The following is a 4,551-nucleotide window of genomic DNA, read 5'->3' on the forward strand; positions in this document are numbered from 1 at the left end:
GAGATTTTTGAACAAACTTTTACGTATCTTCAAGACAATTTCGTTATGTACCAATGCTTAAGAAGTTCACGCTTGAACTACTTGTACAGAAACAGAACACTTCTCCTAAAGCTTTGGATGAAAACATGCATAACTCACATTTTGAGAATTAATACAGGCATTTTTGCAAATTTGGTGTTAATGCACATGTATTACTGCTTGTAAAGTTAGCTTATGCTTGCAGTGCACACTGCTTTATTTCCTCTCTAATCTGAAACTGGTATATGTCAGTATTTAAAGTCTGAGCCTTCTATGGAAAAAGTAGTATTTATATTCTGAAATACACAAGTATTATTTAATGGAATTGCACTCTTCATATTAGGACTCTTTCCTTGCAGTATAAATTTGTCTTATACCTTACCTTATCCTAGTGCTCTTCTTCCTTCTCAAATTATTCTGTGAAATGAATGTTAATTGCCTAACTTGGAAGACTATTTTGAGACATTGCAAGATGTTTTCAGATGTCCAAATGAACTAAGTGTACGCTCAAACTATTACTGCTCTCCTGCATAAGAGACTTAAATTCTGGAAAAGTATCATGGAGTTAGATATTACATTTCTTTCATAAGATGTACTGATTCTGTGATGCTAGAAATGAAAGGTGGCAGGAGTTTGAAATTGGGATTAAACTGTTGTAAGTAGAATTGCAGTTTTCTTACAGGTGAACAGTAAAGATGAGAATTTTTCTTCTTTTAAAATGCTGTAAACAAACTGGATGAATCAAACTTCATGAGGTTTTTTTCCTGAGTTTTCCAATCTTTGCCAGCTTTGAAAATAGCTTAGTTGGGGAGAAATTTGGCCACAATACTGTACTAGTTCTAGATAGACTTCAGTTTAAGACATATCAACAGTAGAAAGTTATACTAGATGTGAATGGTCAAAAATAGTCTATGTACAGCTATGTAGCACTTTTTAAACTGTAATCTGATGATGCAGCCAAGTGTAGACAGAAAGCTTTTTGTTCAATTTTCAACTGCTGTCCCAACAGCATTAGGATATATTTCAATTTACTGCTTTTATTTTGCCTGTGTGTGGGGACGAGAATAAAGACAAATAAAAAGTTGATTAAATATATAGCAAAATGCAGTTGTAAGTTGTTCTCTAAGGTAGCATTAGAGTACCAGAGTTATTAAATTAGTTATTAAATTTTTTTTCTGGATCTCAAGTACATTATGCTTTTCTTTCAAAGGCTTATGAACAACTTGAAGACTCCTAAAACCTCATCTACCTTTTCCATTTTATAAAGTAAACTTGGAATGATACTTACATTTGTGGAAAACTTTACATTCTGAGTCTCGAACTACAAGCAAAGTCATTTCATAGTCTTGATTTTGTTCACAGTGTTTCAATATCCAGGCTTCAAACAACATCTAAATGTGGATTTTGCTGTGTTTTCTGTGTTTGGGGTTTTTGGGGGGGTTGTTTGTTTGTTTGTTTGTTTGTTTTAAATAACCTCCAAAGCCATTTATTTTCAGAAGTTTGAATCATCAAGCAGAGTGGCTTCCTGTTTTCAAAGAGCTGTTCTTTAGGAAGAGATTTGTGAATGGATAAAAGAATGTCTTTGTAATTCCATCGTACTCACTTCAGTCTCAAGAGATCCTAGTTCTGCCAAACAACAGGCTCTACAGCTTCATTGTTTTAAGAAAGTTTACTACCACCAGGATTTTTTTTCTTTGAAGTTGTGACTGGGGTGAACTTCATTTGAGAATCATTGTCATTTCTAATTAATTCATGTAATACCTTTTGTTTAGCATAAACTTGGAGGCATGGGGCATTTCTGCAATCTTGAATACTGAGTGAAATCATAGTGGATGTTACAGTTCCTTCTTTTGTCAGTATACTTTACCTTTGTGGCATTTTAGCCTTCCCAATCTAGTAGGGAGGACTCAGTAGCTTCACTCCCATTCTAAGTACAAAAAATCTCTACATGTGAAATCCCAGCTCTCATCAAGTGGGTTTACTGCTTGTAATGCACCCAATAGCAACAAAGACCCTTGGCAGTACTGTCATGATTTTCAGACACAAATAAAATGAGTTACAAATTTGTCTCTTTCTTTTTCCTATTTAATAATAAAAACTGGTTTTAGCTGAGCTGCCTCAGTAGAAATAGCATGAGAATCAATTTGTTCTGGTAAGAACCTGAGCAAACATTTTGAGAGTCAACATTTATTTAAATACTAAGCAATCACGTGAACACTTTACTTAAATTCTTGAGATTGGTTTTTTAAAAGTTTCCATGTAGTTAAATGAAAAAGTAAAAATTTACACACTTCCAGGAATGTGTTTCAGCTAAGAAATGATGTGCTAAAAAACTTTTTTGCTTCTCTTACAAAAAGGCAAGATATAGTGTAGTTTCCTATTTTCTTTGTACTAAATGCAGCTGTGCTGCTGTCACACATTGCACATGAACTTTGTTGAGCTCCTGCTTTTGGTAATTCTGAATTAAAAGTAACAATTTTGTATATGCAGATGGCATGTATGCAGCTTAGCAGGGCATTAAGGAAATTTATTTAATTCATGAGCTGTCTTAAAATGTATTTTGTAAAGGGTAATTGGAGTTGTGAGTTAGTTTACTTGTTTAAAGTTCAGGATATACTAGATTAAAATTAACATAGTACATCCTGTAGGTCCTGTTACCTTTGCAGAAAGGTAGTAGGGAGCAGAGGCACCTTAGGCATTGGCAATAAACATGCCAGGTTTCTGTGTTAGTTGTGCTGGCTGCAGGGTCATTTTTGGGTGTCCTGCCTCTAAGTAAGGAGCATTGCTACCTCCCCTGATATTCTGGTAACAACTGGAGTTAAGACCAGTGTATCTGATGCAAATATGTGAAACTCAAGATGGATTTAGAAATTTTAATTGTAAATTTGAACTTAGAGTCCTTTATATAACTGACTTGGAAAAAAAAATTGTGTTCCCTTCTGCTTCTTGCTTTCATGAGATTTTCAGTTATTTTTTCATTTTTTCCCCTATTTCCGTCTCAGTAGATAAAAGTAGATATGAAATGGGATGCCAGTCAAAAAGTACTGAAACACACTTCCAGGTTTTTACCCAGTTCCCCCTGCTTTGCCCCCTTACTGGAGCCTCTAAGGTGTTTCCCCAGTCGGCACTTAAGAGAGGCTGTACATACTAAGACAAGTTCTCTCAAAAGCCTCAATCTTTCGTATACTTTTACAGGTTTGTTGGGTTTGGGTTTTTTTAAAAGCATGCATCCTGCCCTCTTAATTTCTCCTCAGACTTACTTCCTTTGCTTTGTTCTCATCTGTCATTGCTTTGAATGAATTTGAGACAGCACACAAAGGAAGCATCTTCTCTGTCATCCTTACATTTCTCACTTGTTTACTCTCTGCCCTGAGGCAGGGCTAGCCTGAGGGTGTGAGCTGTTAGCAAATAATTGAACCAGACACTAATTTGTGCATTACTCTGAATTTCCCAATGCACTAGAGACGATAATGCTACACTGTTTCAGGAGGATCTGTTGAGAGGTAAATTCTATTAAATGTGTAGTACTAAACTAGAATGTAGTAATTCCTTTAGCACTCTTTTGGTTTTCTGTCATCAAGAAGGTTGTTGCCTTTACTTGTGCTTTCTTGATAGTCTACAAGATAGGACAACTTTTTTTTTTTTAAATCCAGAATTACTAAGTGACTAATCTACTCTCTATAGGTCCTCTGCTTGCTCGTGTTTCTGCAAGCCCAGTCTTCTCAGCTTTCTTCTTGTGGAGCCTTCTGTTAGGCTGAAGTTAGGCTCCCTGGTAGCTTCTGTGAGACCCTATGCTTGGGAACTGTGGCATTTTATCAGTATCCTGAACAAGCTGGAGGACTTCAGACCATGTCTTGCACTTGTGCTGCCTTTTGCAGCTGTTGTCAGGTGTATCCTTCTGATGAATGTGAACGTCTAATTTGCTTGAAGTACCCCATTCTAGCTGTAGCCCTAAAAATACCCAAGTACTTAGAAGTGTTTTTCAGAACTTGCCGGTCTACATGAAAAGATTCGGTTTCGACAGTTTTCCTTGTCCTAGAGCGCAACTAAACGAAACGCGGTCAGTTGCGCAGTCGTTTGTACTTATAAAGTAGTAACAATGTTTTTTCTCTAGTTAAAGAGTAGGCTAAGTTCATTTGGGGAAGGAAAGGGAGAGATAATTTCATAATTCTGTTAAGTTTGTCCAGCCTTGTAGGGATTGAGTGATCCTGCCCGTTGCTTACCCTTTGCCGTTGGTGCCAGTAGTGTGAGTTACACTGGGAGAAACGCGAAAGAAACAGACGCGCGTTTGTAACTCGGTGAGAACAAAACTCCTCATTGCAAAGGCCGGTACGGAGGCCGCTCCAGCTGAACGTGTGAAACACTTTGCGCGTCCGATTAGCCTTTCTCTGTGAGGCGGGATAACCCCAACAGCACCTGACACTTTTAAACTACGGGGTTTTTTTTAAGCTGTGACCCTCAACGCGGGGTCCCGGGCACCAGCAGAGGAGAGCAGCCTTGAGCCGAGCCCCAGCGCGGCCTCCCCGGGGCCCG

The sequence above is a fragment of the Aphelocoma coerulescens genome, chromosome 1A, assembly GCF_041296385.1.
Source record: "Aphelocoma coerulescens isolate FSJ_1873_10779 chromosome 1A, UR_Acoe_1.0, whole genome shotgun sequence".
Lineage (NCBI taxonomy): Eukaryota > Metazoa > Chordata > Aves > Passeriformes > Corvidae > Aphelocoma > Aphelocoma coerulescens.